This window comes from Stenella coeruleoalba, assembly GCF_951394435.1.
Source record: "Stenella coeruleoalba genome assembly, chromosome: 5".
NCBI lineage: Eukaryota > Metazoa > Chordata > Mammalia > Artiodactyla > Delphinidae > Stenella > Stenella coeruleoalba.
This window is the reverse complement of record NC_137150.1, coordinates 84,417,845-84,433,464: the sequence shown is the minus strand read 5'-3', so window position 1 is coordinate 84,433,464 and position 15,620 is coordinate 84,417,845. Positions and strand designations below refer to the sequence as shown.

The following is a 15,620-nucleotide window of genomic DNA, read 5'->3' as shown; positions in this document are numbered from 1 at the left end:
GCTCTTTTCTATAGTCTTTGCATTCAGAGCGCTTCTCTACAGCAGGACTCAAATGTCAAGGAAGCGAAAAGCTGTCACAGAAGGCATTCCCACATTATCTGCACTCACAGGTTTTTTCCTCTAGTGTGGATCTTATTATGCCGGACAAAAGCAGAGTGGTGGGCAGAGGCCTTTCCACATTCCCTGCACTCATAGGGCTTCTGGCCAGTGTGAGTCCGCGGGTGGTACACGAGATGTGACCTACGGTTGAAGGCCTTCCCACACTCTGCACACTTATGGGGCTTCTGCCCAGTGTGAATATCCTCCTGTGCTGGACGAAGTCGACCTTTTCACGAAAGGCCTTCCCACACTCCTGGCACGCATAAGGCTGCACTCCAGTGTGAATCCACTGCTGTAGAACAAGGAGGCAATTCTTGTTAAACACTTTGCCGCATGCTTTGCATTCGTAGAGGGTCTTCCCTGCAGGACCCAAGGTGTCACTTGGTCCCTGTGAGTCACATTCACGGAGAGCATCTCCTGCAGAGTCTTGCTTTTGTAAAACCCTTGAGCACAGACGATCATCCTTCCCCACCCCACTGCGCTCCAGGCTAATTTTCTTAAGGAGAACGTCCTTGTGGGAGGTTGTAACTGGCTTTAAGTGCCCTTCCTGCATTGCCAACAACCCTTCTTCATCTCTGGCTTGCCCCAACCTGGAGAACCTTCTAGCTCCCTGAGTCAGTCTTCCCTGGAGCAAGACTCACCTGGACAGGTGCTTCAGCAAAGAACTCCCTTTCCTGTCTCTTACTGCTGCTTCTGCTGTTAGATCCACTCTGGCTTGGGAACAGCACGGTCCAGTGAGACACAGACCCTGCAGGTCTCCAGTGTCACTTCCCAGGACAGGGTCTTCTGGGCCTAGTCCAGATGCCCTCACTCCTAACAAATGAAGGTCGCGGACACGTCCAGCACCGCTGCCCGGGACGCTACTGCAATCGAGCAGGGCAAAGGTCCACGCCGCACCAGCCTGCGCAGAGCGCGCCTCCGACTACAGATACCAGGGAGCCCTGTGCTCAGCAGCTGCCGGGACTACAAGTTCCAGAGGCGCCAGTTTACTCCTGTACTTCTGGGAATTGAATTTTCAGTTACTCTGGAAGGAAGTTCACAAGTGTGGTTGGAAATTCTCTCCAATTTTGGCACGGGGAACCTCCAAACATGCACGCGCACATACACGCAAGGAATTTGGTCCTGCAGGGTGTGGGGACCCTACATACCGCTTTACTTTATCCGCTGACCCACATCAAACTGTACCCAGAGGATGGGTGTTAAAGTCAGTTCAACCCAACCAACTACGGAGTTGGAGAAGGCTGGACATTCAGGATCACTTTTACATTGTTGATTGTCTTGTTGTTAGTAAAACCACATTGAAACGTTTTGGCCTTGCCTCCTAAAGGTCTTTCCAAAGAGAAGCTTTCCCACACGGGTACCAGGAGACATGGACCCGAAGGTACCCGATAGCAGGCACCAGGAGAGAGTCCAGGAAGGAGGATGGATAAACGGCTTCTCCACAGAATGGACTGTTATTCAGCGGCGCGTCAGTGCTCTAGTTCGCTGCTGCAGCGGGGGAATCGGAAGCACCACAATTTACGTTTCAGAATCTTCAAAAACTAAGGGCCCATCAGTGCCAAGTCCTGGAACTGGTGAGGACGGGAGAAAGGCCTGGGAAAAGCCAACAGAGTTTTCTCACCCAAAGGGTTTGGTGGAAGTCAGTACAGTCAGGAGACAAAGCAGAGAGCTCAGCTGTATTTTTTCCAGACAGCAGGACTCTCCCTAGGATGGGAGGCAGTAGTGGATGGCCATGACCGAGGCGGCTATGCATGAGCTGGTCTGAGTAGGTGCTGGACTGTCTTGCCCGGACAGGTGTCCCTGTCAGTCTCAGGATGCTACACATTTGATACAAAGTTCTTTCCAGCAGTGGTTCTCCAGTTGTGGTCCGTGGTCTCAGTTATGTACACTTTTAAGAGTTCAAGAAAGGCTGATCACTAAATACTGGTGTCATAACCATGATAATGTGGGCAATTACAAAATTAGTTGGCTTTGCTTCTTGGAAAAGTCTAATTTTATTCTTTAGTGAATTTGTCTTTCAATATATGGTTTAAATGGTATATAACAGTTTCCAAAATGATTAATACTCAGTCATTTAAGCTACCCCAGTAGTAGTGCTTTTATTTTATTATTTTTTAACATCTTTATTGCAGTATAATTGCTTTACAATGGTGTGTTAGTTTCTGCTTTATAACAAAGTGAATCAGCTACACATATACGTACATCCCCATATCTCCTCCCTCTTGCGTCTCCCTCCCACCCTCCCTATCCCACCCCTCTAGGTGGTCACAAAGCACCGAGCTGATCTCCCTGTGCTATGCGGCTGCTTCCCACTAGCTATCTATTTTACATTTGGTAGTGTATATATATCCATGCCACTCTCTCACTTCATCCCAGCTTACCCTTCCCCCTCCCCATGTCCTCAAGTCCATTCTCTACGTCTGTGTCTTTATTCCTGTCCTGCCCCTAAGTTCTTCATAGCCATTTCTTTTTTTTTTAAGATTCCATATATATGTGTTAGCATACAGTATTTGTTAGTAGTAGTGCTTTTAAATAACCTGACTATCTCAGCAGGAAGTTGGTATACATGAGGTGGCATCAATACCTATACCATATTTAGAGTGCCATCTGGGAGTTCTCAGGAGGACTTCTCGTGAAGGCTCATGTGTCAGCCTGGGCTGTTGCAGGTGACTTCACTCTTGTGAGTGTAGACTGCCACCTGTGATTTTCAGTTCTTGGACGTAGCCATGGGTTGTGTCCACCACCACTCCTCTGCCTCCCTTTAGCATTTCAGCCCAGGTATGAGCATAGACTTTCCCTCTAATATTAGACCAGGCTATGAGTTTATTAAGACTTGGTTGATGACTGAAGATTGAAGAGGGACTTCCACACAGAGAATAACTTACAACCGACCTCTTGCCATGGCTGTTCTTAGACCACCTGGTTCCCAGTCTGTCCTCCTGGGGCCTCTGTAGGACTGCTTTTCTGTACAAAACCCATTCTCCCCACTTAAGGAAGAGGCCAGGTTTCCTCTACTACCCAGAAACACCTCAAACATGCCTCCATTCCCCAGAGTCTAGGCCCAAGTCAAGGTTCAGAGAGAGGAAGAAATTTCCTTTTCAACCCTATTTCAGGCCTGCCTTCCCTATTTTTTATTCGCATCTTTTACCTTTAAGGATGACTGATTGGTGTAGCATCTACTTCCTTTAGTGGAGACTCCACCCCCACTCACACAGTATTGGCCTTACCTTGTGTCTCCAATAGTCTGTCCCTTTAAAACACAATAGAGCAATGTTTCTACAAGGTAGCGTATCGATACTTACTGCTATGGGTTGAATTGCGTCCCCCCAAAAGATGTTGAAGTTCTAACTCCCAGTACCTATGAATGTGACTTTATTTGGAAATAGGATCTTTGCAGATTATCAAGTTAAGATGAGGTCATTAGGGTGGGCCCTAGTTTAATATGATTTTGTTTCTTCTTTTATAGTTTCAGAAAAAAAAGAAAGCTTCTTTTTTAGAAAAGAGTGATTATCTTGGGAATGAATAGTGTTTTCAACAAATGGTGCTAGGACAACTGGATTCCCATGAGAAAGAAAGAACAACTTGGATGCTTACCTCACACTATACACAAAAATTAACTCAAAATGGGTCATAGACTCAAATATAAGAACTAAAACTATAAAACTCTTAGAAGAAAACATAGGAGTAAATTTCTGTGATCTTGGGTTAGAAAATGGTTTCTTAGATATGGCACTGAAAACATGAGTAACAAAAGAAGAAATAAATCGAGCTTCATCAGAATTAAAAACCTTTCTGCTTCAAAGGACACCACTGATAAAGTAAAAAGACAACCCACAGACTAGGAGAAAATATTTGTGAATTGCATATTTGATGAGGGATTTGTATCCAGAATATATAAATAACTCTTACAACTAAATAATTGAAAGACAAAAAGCTTGATTAAAACAGGCAAAGGGTTTGAACAGCTATTTCTCCATAAAGGATAAATAAATGGTGAATAGTACATGAGAAGATACACTAACATCTTTAGCCATTAGGGAAGTGAAAATCAAAACCACAATGAGGGGCTTCCCTGGTGGCGCAGTAGTTGAGAGTCCGCCTGCCGACGCAGGGCACACGGGTTTGTGCCCTGGTCCGGGAAGATCCCACATGCCGCGGAGCGGCTGGGTCCATGAGCCATGGCCGCTGAGCCTGCGCGTCCGGAGCCTGTGCTCCGCAACGGGAGGGGCCACAACAGTGAGAGGCCCGCGTACCGCAAAAAAAAAAAAAAAAAAAAAAAAAACCATGATGAGAAAACCACTTGATACCTACCAGGATGACTAAAATTAAGAACACAAGAATAAGTATTGGTGAAGATGTGGAGAAATTGGAAACCTCATACATTGCTGGTGGGAATGTAAAATTGTGCAGCCATTTTGGAAAGCAGTCTTGTAGTTCCTCAAAAATTTAAACATAGAGTTACCACAGGACCCAGAAATTTTACTCCTAGGTATGTACCCAAGAGAAATGAAAAAATATGTCCACACAAAAACCTGTACATAAGTGTTCATAGCAGCATGATTTACAACAGAAAAAAGTGGAAACAACCCAAATGTCCATCAACTGATGAATGGACAAGCAAAATGTGATTTATCCGTACAGTGGAATATTATTCAGCCACAAAGAGTGAAGTACTGATAGATGCTACAACATCAATAAACTTTGAAAACATTATGCTATGTGAAAGAATTCAGACACAAAAGAACACATATTGTATGATTCCATCTACAATATATGAGCTGTCCAGAAAAGGTAAATCTACAGAGACAGAAAGAAGAGCTGGGGGGTGGAAGGGATGAGGGTTGACTGCTAAGGGGTATGGGGTTCCTTTCTGGGGTGAGAAATATGTTCTAAAATTATATTGTGATAGTTGGACAACTCTGTGAATATACTAAAAACCATTGAATTGTATACTTTAAATGGGTGAATTTTATGTATGTGAACTGTATCTCAATAAGACTTCTTTTGAAAAAAAGAGAACCATATTCAAGTGTTCAAAGAATATTTCATTTCAGGCATATAGATAATAATACAATGACCACTCATATACTTAACATGCAGCTTAATAAAGAAAATCCTACAGATGTAATGGAAACCTCGTGTATTTTTTCTTGATTCAATTAACCTAACACCACCTCTGGAAGTAACTAGTTTGTTTACTAGCGGTGAACTTGATATTTATCATTTGTTATTTCTTAAGTGTTTTGTCCTTTTGCTACATTTGTATTTATGTATATATATGAAGACATGTATTTATTCATAAACAGTATATGATACTGATATTCATATATTACCCCTTTTATTTTTAACTTTTCTAAAGGTTAGGTAGTTCGGTTTTAAGCAATACCTTGCATAGGACATCCACGGTGTAATTCAGGCTGTGTTTCCACAAGCCTTGCGGGGATCTTCTTCCAGAAGCCCGAAGAGAGGTGAAGATTATTATGCGTACAAGATACAGGATCAGACAGGAATTTAGCTCCTTGAATGACGGCTGCTCCATTACCTCTACTTCTCAGTGGTCTCCAAGTTCTTTTTTTTAAAAAATTTATTTTATTTTTTTTAAATTTAATTTTATTTATTTTTTAATACAGCAGGTTATATTATTAGTTATCTATTTTATACATATTAGTGTATATATGCCAATCCCAATTTCCAGTTCTTTTAGGAGATGTTTCAATATGGTTAACGTTCCACTGGAGAGCTCTGTGTTTCATATATTCTAGAAAAGTGTGCACTTTATTTTCTAGATCTGTTCTATTGCCAGTTAGCAGAAAGAGAATACTCTCATCACTTCATCTTCTGGTCCCTGAGTCTAGCTATAGCAGCAAAGGATCCCAGTTCTGTCACTGAGAAGAGCTGAAGCAGGTCATTTCTACCTGGGAAGTCCTGAGCATGGCGGGGTGCCCTTGGACTTCTTTCCCACTTGGCGCTAGGTCCTCCATGGGTCTCTCTGTGCTGACAGGCCTAGAGTCTCTGCAAATTTGTCCTCTACAAACGTTCAGGTCAGAGAGAGCTCCCTCACCATGTCAGATCTGTCTACCAGACTCTGTGTAAAGCACAGAGGAGCGGGAGGAAGAGGACCTTCCAGTGTGAGCACATCCAGGGCTGAGCTGCAGAGCTGAGCCCTCCTTTCCCGTCACTGGGTGCTGGTAGAGAGGAAAGGAGCAGACGGTCAGGAGCAGGTCTGGGAAACGGAAGAGAACGAGGTGGCACCCAGCCCTGCTGAGATACTCCCCTTTGGCCTGTGCGGCCACCAGTCCTGCCCTCAGTCACATCCCACAGATATCTTGAACGCAGCCAAGTCCCATTCCTCCCACCATAGCAGGCCTGTGAAGCTGGCCCTTTAAATGCTTCAGTAAGGAGATAGCGAAAGAGAAACGAGAAAGCTGATTGGCCCTGGGCTCTTAGCAACAGGGTCACCTGACCTTCAGGCAGGAAAATGCAAATTAAAATAGTGACTTTTAAAGAGAGCGACATGGGTAATATATTTCGACGCTGACACTTTGTGCCTGCAGAAGAAAATATATAAAGCAAGTCCAATAGAAAGAAAAGGTCTTGAAATGTTTTTAGAGGTGAGTTAAAGCAGCTTTAAGTGCTGGTGGTCTTTTGATTGCTCCCTTCCCCCATCCCAGCTCCTGGAGGAGGGAAGACCAATGGAAGCCCCAGACAGTATTTAAAGCAAAGGAGGTCTTCCCTGGTGGCGCAGTGGTTGAGAGTTCGCCTGCCGATTCAGGGGACGCGGGTTCGTGCCCCGGTCCGGGAAGGTCCCACATGCCGCGGCGCGGCTGGGTCCGTGAGCCACGGCCGCTGAGCCTGCGCGTCTGGAGCCTGCGCTCTGCAACGGGAGAGGCCACAACAGTGAGAGGCCCGCGTACCGCAAAAAAAAAAAAAAAAAAAAAAGCAAAGGAAACAAAGAAACAGCTAAATCTCCTTAGGTACTTCTGGTGGTCTGCCAGATTCTAGAAATTTATTAACTCAATTTCTTTCTTCCTCCTGTGGAACAGGCCTCTTGAAATACTCATCCTTTCCGGACTCACATGTGTCTTCCTTCACCTCTGCCTGTGCCTTGCTCCTGCCTGGAAGGTTTTCATTCCCTCTCTAAATGTCCCAGGCCCAACGAAAATGTCCTTTTATCCCCAAATGAGGATTCTCCTTAATTCTCCATGTTAAGAATAAACTCTCTTTGTATTTCCCTAGTCCTTTATCCTTTATCTCACATCATCACTCGTCTTTCAGCACGGTTTGCTGCTTCAAACAACCAACAAAAAACCCCAAACATCAAAGCCAGTAAAGCGTCTCCATTGGTTTTCCGTCTTGGGAGCAAACTTCCCTTCACGTGGCTCAGCTCTGTTTCTGCCTCGCGAGGGAGCCGGTCCACTTCCCAGGCAGAAGCAAATCGCCTCCTGACACAGTTGAGGACGTGCTCCTCTTCCCTTTCTGCTTGTGGGAGTTGCCTCTGGGCACTGGAGCTGCTTGAGGAGCTCAACACCTGCCTCTCAGATGCCCAGTGGATTCTGAAGTCCTTCCCCATGGTGGTTGCTGTAGGGAAGAATGAGTTTCTGTTTTCCTCAGAAGATATTCTTTCTGCCTGGAGGTTTCCCATGTGCTTCTGGTCTGTTCTACTCGTCTGTCATTTGCCGACAGGTTGCCTGACTCCTCAGTTTTTCATATAAATAAGTAAGTAAATATTTATTTGTTTATTGGCATGTTTCCCATTACCAGGCCAACAGCGAATCCTTCAGAGGTTGTTATAAGATGTCAAAGTCTCACTCTGTAACATCCCACTAAAAAGATTCAGAAATAGGAAACAGAGAAAGCTTCATTGCTTCTCAGTCTAGGAGGATTCAACAACTCACTGTGGGGAGACCCAGGTTTGTCAGTTTCTTCACCGAAAAGGTGGGATTAGATCAGATTATTCTGATCTGTTAATTTTTCCCCTCAGCGCTTTTAGGCTATCTCAACTAGTCTGCAGTGAGACTGTAGGACATGGGTCCTATAGGTCCAAATGTGAAAAAGTGAGTAAATCTCAGGCTAGAAAGGGAATATTAAAAAGAAAGTGTCAGAAGCAGAATTCGTGAATTCATAGAACCATAATTACAATTATAACTCCAATTTGGGATATAAAAGGCAAAGATCAGATGGACCACTATGTTCCATTTTAATTCAATATATCTCAGGATCCCCCACGTCAAAACTCTCAAAGTCCTTTGCCAAAAAATATCTGGTCCAGTCTTGGCAGTCTCTAAGCATCTGGATGGATGATCGTGCTATCCCTAAGAAATCTTTATCTGACTCCTCCCATTCCCATTTTTCCCAGCAAGACACTCCCAGCCACAGGATGTGGGCTAAGATGAGGAAGGAGGGACCCTGAATATAGTCCATGCTAAAGTCTAGTAGGGGATCCCCAAACCATGCCTTCCCATTCTGGGCTATGCTAGCCCTTGCTCATAGCTTCTTCTTGTTTTCTGGTCCAGTTTGAGGCTGTTGCATACTCTTGCCAAAGCTGCCCATTGAAATCTTTTCAATTAGTGGCTGGTCAGGTGTGGCTGTTACTATTTGAGAATTTCAACTGTCCCTCTGAAAAAATTTTCTGTCGCCCTTCCATAAGCGGGGTAACGGAGCTCACCTGGGGATGTGCTAGGACTTTTTTGCTCTTTGGTGGATGTAGGACTGATTGCTGCGGTGCTGCTCTCTGGAACTAGCCTTATACAAAACAGTTGCATTTATCCCAGCTCAGTCTCTCGCTCCAGACTCTTCATAAGACAGTGCTCAGTTTTATAGATTTTTATTTTGTCTACGGTTTGAAATTCCTCCCTAGGAGTTGATAGAGAATAGCGCTTCATCATCCTGACATTCTGAGTACATCCCAGAACTCCAGAGCAGGTCTTCCCTGGGGAGCCCTCTCTTCAACATTCTCCATAATAGAGGAGTATACATCCTTTAAAGCAGGGGTCCCCAACGCCCCCCCGCTGTGGACCGGCACCTCCTGCTGTGCGGCTGTTAAGAACGGGGCCGCACAGCAGGAGGTGAGCAGCTGGCAAGCCAGCGAAGCTTCATCTGCCCTCCGCATCGCTCGCGTTACCAGCTGACCCATGCCCCCCTCCTTGCCGGTCCCTGGAAAAATTGTTTTCCGTGAAACCGGTCCCTGGTGCCAAAAAGGTTGGGGACCACTGCTTTAAAGTACCCAACTCGTCTGGTCCCTAAGTATTTCTCAATTAGCCTCTTTGATCTATTCATTAAAGCTTAATTGAAGGACTCTGGTTCTGGCCAAGATAGAAAAGCTCCATTTCTAGTCCTCCCTCTTACAACTAAAGAAAACCCAGATATAATACAACAAACACCGGGAGACTCTGAAAGGTGGAAGGAAAAAGGTATACTGCTTCGAATCTCAGGACTTGAGGATAGACACGTGGTGAATTCCCTGGGCTTTCCTCCAGTCTATCTCAAACTGCAGGGTGTTGGAGAAACCTTCAACCTGGAACCCCTAACAGGCAAAGACCAAAAAAAGCCCCAAGATTCTTCTATCTCTAGTCAAAAGACCAGGAAAAGAGCAGCCTAGTAGAACAGAAAGTCTTTTTGATAATACCTGGTTCACTCCAGTCAAAAAGCCAATACGTTGGAAAACCAATAATCAATTTGTGGTTACAGATATATAAAGTTCAAGTGGACACAGGGGGGAAGGGGAGGGTGGCACGAATTGGGAGATTAGGATGGACATATATACACTACCATGCATAAAATAGATAGCTAGTGGGAACATGCTATAAAGCACAGGAAGCTCAGCTCGGTGCTCTGTGACGACCTAGATGGGTGGGATTGAGGGTGGGTTGGGAGGGAGGTCTAAGAGGAAGGGGATAGAGGTATACTGATTCACTGATTCACTTCATTGTACCGCAGAAACTAACACAACATTGTGGAGCAATTATATGCCGATAAAAAAAAAAATCTACCTATATATATAAAAAAAGTGTGAACGAAGAGAGATAAGACTGAAAATGTAAGCAGGGCGTACATGTGGAGGACCCTGAGTGCCAGATGAAGCATCTTTGTTAAAAATCTTTGGACTTTATCTTGTAGATTTAGAGGCACTACAGACGTGATTTAAGGAGATAAGTTTAGATTTGAGTTTTAGGTGGATTGCTCCAAGGGCTAACTCCAAGTGAGAGATGAGGAAGGCTTCCACTTGGGCAGGGGCATTGGAGATGTGGAGGTGGAGAAAGATTCCAAAAGTTTAAGCACTTGGTAACTGGATGTTGAGGGTAACGGTGAAAGAAAACCTAAGTGTCAAGAATGACTTCTAGATTTCTAACTGGGTGACTGTGTAGATGGCATGTCATCGACTGAGATAGAGAGCACCGGGAATGAGCTTGTTTGGAGGAGGAAATGTTGAGTTCACCTTTGAACATGGTGAGTTTGAGGTGCCTGTGCGTCACCCAGATAGAGAAGTCCACCCACATCATCACCGCCCAGGTCTGAAGGGAGCTGTCTGGGGTAAGAAGTAGATTAGAACCCAGTTAACATGTCACTGACACCCTGGGGCTCCGAGTCCTATGCAGATGAGTCTGGGGCATATGGTCATGACTCACCCATAATTTTCCCCTGAAGCTCAGAGTTATTTTGTTCAACCAGGGCCTTTCCATGGTGCTACACATCTAATTTATGTAGTATTTATGTAGTACGTTTAATTAGATTAAATTAAACTCTCAGGGTGCTCCTGTCTTAAGTTGAGCCCTTTGAACAGAGGTAAGAACTTTTAAGATGATCAAAATGGGAGCAACCCTACTTCCCCCCAAATTTCCCCCTGATATCTGATGCGAGAGGGAATGAATGAATCACTGCTGCAACTGGAGACATCTTACATGAGAGCTGGAAAGGACACTAGTTTTACTTTTAGTTGAGTTGAGGGAAGAGGGGAACTTTTGCCTACAGGAGATGGGATGGTGGCCAGAAACAGCCTTGACAATGTGTTATTCTCTGATGACTCAGATAATCTTGAATCAGCTCGGATCACCAGGCTCCTCGGCAGAGACAGCCAGCAGCATCCGGACTCCCAGATCAGCAGACATCAAACTAAGAACTCAGGAGTTCGGCTACCAAATCTTGCAGAAACTCCTTTGTGTACAGGAGCAGGGAAGGTATGATTCATAACCATAACCCTGGATAATAAAGGCAGTCCCTGGGAAAGGATACAACCTCAGACCCCATAGTCCCACAGAGGTGATGCTAAAATTTAATTAATTACTCATTAATGCTATGACATAGTCCCGAAAAGAGATAAGGTGGTTGGTTATGAATTTAAGAGATGTCTCATGATGAGGGAGGATAGGGTGGGGAGGTTTTAAAAGTAAGTTGGTCACTAATGATTTATTAGGCTCCTGTAATTTGCTAAGCTCTGCGGCTGGTGCATTAGAGAATATGAGGATGCAGAAGACACTGTCCCTACATTCAAAAGGTCTACAGTGTGGTGCGAGAGAGAGATGTACACAGGTGGAAGTGAAGTCTAGAAGATGCTGTTAAAATCGTTCCATGCCCTTAGAAGTCACAAAGGAGATATTCAAAGGCATTGTTTAGAATTGTTAGAATACTTATATTTATGTAGTGATTCTCTTCATTTTAAATCATTTATACCTTTTGGTTCTTAAAACAGCCCTTTGTGGTTAATGAGTGGTATAACTCACAATTTGTGGATGAAGTAACTTAGTTCAGCCAATTCCTAGTGCGAGGTTACAAGACTTAAGAGTGACAGGGTCTGGGCAAGAACTTACACTTCCTTGACTAAGAATCGTGGAAATGGCTTGCTGGTAGCATGCAAGGAAATACCACTGAGCCAGAAGTGGCCTTGCCCACCCAGGGTGTGGAAACGGAGAGCAAAGCAAGGGGAAGGAACAAAGCAGTGATCTTTCTCTTTTTACCTGAGTTTCCCAGCCCTCCTCCGTAAACAGGAATGGGGGTGATTAACTTAATAATTCAAGTCTCATTCCCTTTTTCCTTTTGGTATAGGCTTCCCGCCCCTGGAACATTCTTCCCTAATGATTTCTCGGAAGCCCCTTCCTGCGGAGGGGATTCACGTGGACTCTACACCAGTGAAAACAGGCATCGTCACAGGATATGCTGGGAATCTCCCTCCATGGAAAAGCGGAAGAACACCCCCCTTCCTTAGTGATAAACTCAGTTACAAGGAGGCCTTAAAGTAGGGACGGGAACAGCTCTTTCAGTTTTTCTTTTAAAGGCTTGTGTCTCAATCCAGGATCCAAACTGTGTCGAAGGGTTGGGAGCTAGGATAGGTCCAAGTGACACATGCCATTCAGGATCTGACGATCACGGCAATTCTGAGAGCTGAGGATTTTTCCTAAGTCAGACTGTCAGTGCCTCACACTGTCTTCTGTCTCCTGTGCTTTCCAGTCAGTCTCTCCAGCAAATAGGTTCCTGACAGGCCTGCCCCATCTGGGTCAGACATATGCAAATTCCAATCTTTATGATAAAAAGAAGGGGCCGAGATAGGAGCAAGACAAGTAGCATGCAAGATACAAAATGGTAGCTCTGAGATGGGGGACTGAGGGGTCCCCCACATTTTGAGTAAAATAGCTCAAAAAGGAAAACAGAGGGTATCCCAAAACGTCTTCCAAATGGGATGAAGAGATAGGGTGGGGATAGAGACTAGGGGAAGGCTGGACTTCCTATGACCAAAGCACAGCATCCGAGTCAGTGAAGAAGGACCCACAAGGACAGAGTTGACATGTTTGAACCCCTAGGAAAGGATCTGAAGGATTGATGAGGTCGGATGGACTGAAAGGGACCATTGGATTCTTATAAACCTGCACTACTACCTCCAAGAGCGCTCGAGAAGCAGAGAGAAACCCAGAGAGCTGAGAATAACTGTAGGGTTAATCAAGCTCTTTTCACCTGGGTCAGGATGACTGAGTGGTAGGAACCATTGTGGGTGATACGGCTGAACTGTAAACAGCTTGCAGCAGTTTTAAAAAAAGGTCCCAAATTCTGTGAGACGCCTTTCCCTGAGAGATAGTGTCCATGTCCCCTTCTCTTGAATCTGGGTGGGTTTGTGACTGTTTTGACAGATACAACATGGCGGAGGTGTGCTATGTGACTTTTGAGGCTGGGTCATAAAAGGTCATGCCTGGGTCTCTGGAGGCAGGCACCGGCCTCCATGTAAAATGTCTGACTGCTCCAAGGTGGCCAGGATGGAGATGCCAGGTGAAGGCTCTCCAGTCAATGGGCACAGCTGAGCTCAGCCTTCCAGCCATCCACACCTAGGCACCAGAGAGGTGATTGAGGCCATGATGGATCCTCCAGACCATCCCATCTGATAACTAAGTCCGACTGAGTGACATCAGTGAATGCACAAGGAGCAAAAAAACCCCACCGTATGGCCTGAATTGTATTCCCCTCAAAGCTCTTATTTTGAAATCCTACCCCCCACCTACTGCCTCAGAATGTGACTGTATTTGGACATAGGGCCCTTAGAGAGGTGACTGAGGTAAACTGAGGTCATGTGAGCAGGCTGTAATCCAACATGACTGGTGCCCTTATAAGAAGAAGTTAGGACGCAGACACACACAGAAGAAAAGACCGTGTGAAGACGTATGGCTAAGGTAGCCATCTGCAAGCCAAGGAGAGAGGTCTGTTAAAAGAGAATTCCGGGACTTCCCTGGTGGTCCAGTGGTTAAGACTCCATGCTTCCAAAGCAGGGGGCACAGGTTCAATCCCTGGTAGGGGAATTAAGATCCCGCATGCTGCGTGGTAGGGCTAGAGAAAAAAAACAAGAAAATTCTCCACAGACAACTTACTGATCTAGTAGGCTTCATTTGGCAGCATCCAATCTAGCAGCTAGAAAGGAGCTCCAAAGAGTTGTACAAAGCAAGAGGGATTTTAAAGACCCAAGTGAGCAGGAATAAGGCAGTTACACTGGGTGTTTGCTGATTGGTTAAAGCAGGGTTACCTTCCTTACGTGGAGCGAAGGGAAGTCCTGGAGCTGGGTCAGGTAACTTGTGCTGCGCAGGCAAGCCCTCATCAGCTGGCCTTGCTCTTCTTTTTCTGGGAGAGCTGAGGGTAGAGACGTAGTTAAATTTTGGTTTGCAAATGTGGGGCTTAGCATCAGTGATTCCAGCTTGGACCTAGTCTGGTCACTTTGATAAGCCTCAGAAGAAATCAACACCTTGGTCTTGGACTTCTAGCCTCCAGAACTGTGCGAAAATTAATCTCTGGCCTTGCAAACTAATAGATTCACCCAACTAAGAATTTGTCACAGAAACTGTGAAAGATAACAACATGGCACTGTTTTAAGTCACTAAGTTTTGGCGTAGTTTGTTCCACAGCAATAGGAACGGGGACAAGCTTGGACTTCTAAAGTGACTCTTCTTCTAAGGATATCTCGTTTTCTAGTCACATTGTCAATTTAGGACAGACCGCGGTGGGCAGACTTGAAGAACTGATACCACCAGAGAGAGGGAGAGGATGGAGTAAAGGCCAGAGCCCAGACCCCAGGATTTGGTGGCACTTGAAAACCAGAAACTTTTAAACAGAGGTTTAAAAATATTTTCTCATTAGTCTGAGAAAAGCGTTAAAAAAAAACCCCAAAAAACTGTGCATACAGTGCAGCTTTATATAGCCATGTTAGGGGTATGTCATTTGGTCAGGTGGGATTCCTTGGGAGAGAGAATTACAGTACCAGATTGCAAGCTGAGGGCCCCATCTGACCTACATTCTGATTTTTTAAAAGAGTGATTATAGCTCTGGAGGCAGGGGTGAGGTCTCATGGCCTCTACCAGGAAGCACTTTTCTTAGCTGCGGGAGATATCACATTACAGCTAATTACAGGCTGTCTGCTAAGATTTTCTAATTACTTCACTTAGGTTAGTCTTGCTTTCCCAAGGAGCCTGTAAGTTTTAGGAAAACATCTTGAGGACAGGGGTGCACATCTCTGGATTTTTCTACACCGGGCAGAGCCCTCTTCAGTGTCCCAAAACATATCAGATAGCAGGGCTAGGTGGTAGAACATGTGTCACTGTAAGCATGGGCTCTGGGGTCCACCTGGTTGGGTTCAAATCCAAATTTTACTTCTTATTAGCCACGTGACCTTGGGCAAATTGTCTAACCTCTCCAAACCTGTTTATCTGCAAAATGGCAATACTAATAGTAACTACTTTATAAAGCAGTTGGGACTGTGCCTGTCACCTAGTAAATGCTCCGTTCACACTGTAGATATTTACATTAATAGATATTTACATTAATAAACTTTCTTTTTCCCCTTTCATTTGGCCCTAAAAGTTCAAGAGCTCCCTCCTACTCACTACTGTCAGGTTTGGGGTTTGCGTGTGGGGAGAGGAACAGGGAGCAGAAGCTATTGCAGTTAAGGGGCATGGGTTCTGGAGAGATCTGAAACCCAGCTTCCATTTGTGGAGGTGCGGTGAGTTTGCATACACCCCCATCTGTGACATAGGGCCCTGGGGCAAGGATTGCTAAGG

General features: G+C 45.0%; 1 long non-coding RNA gene across 1 annotated transcript; it reads left to right on the top strand.

Annotated features, from left to right (window-relative positions):
* The first annotated feature begins 6,621 nt into the window (after positions 1 to 6,621).
* Positions 6,622 to 15,134, top strand: LOC307186715. Its single transcript, XR_013828452.1, has 3 exons — positions 6,622 to 6,710; positions 11,125 to 11,273; positions 12,139 to 15,134. It is a non-coding gene; the product is annotated as an uncharacterized lncRNA (long non-coding RNA).
* The last annotated feature ends 486 nt before the right edge of the window (positions 15,135 to 15,620 follow it).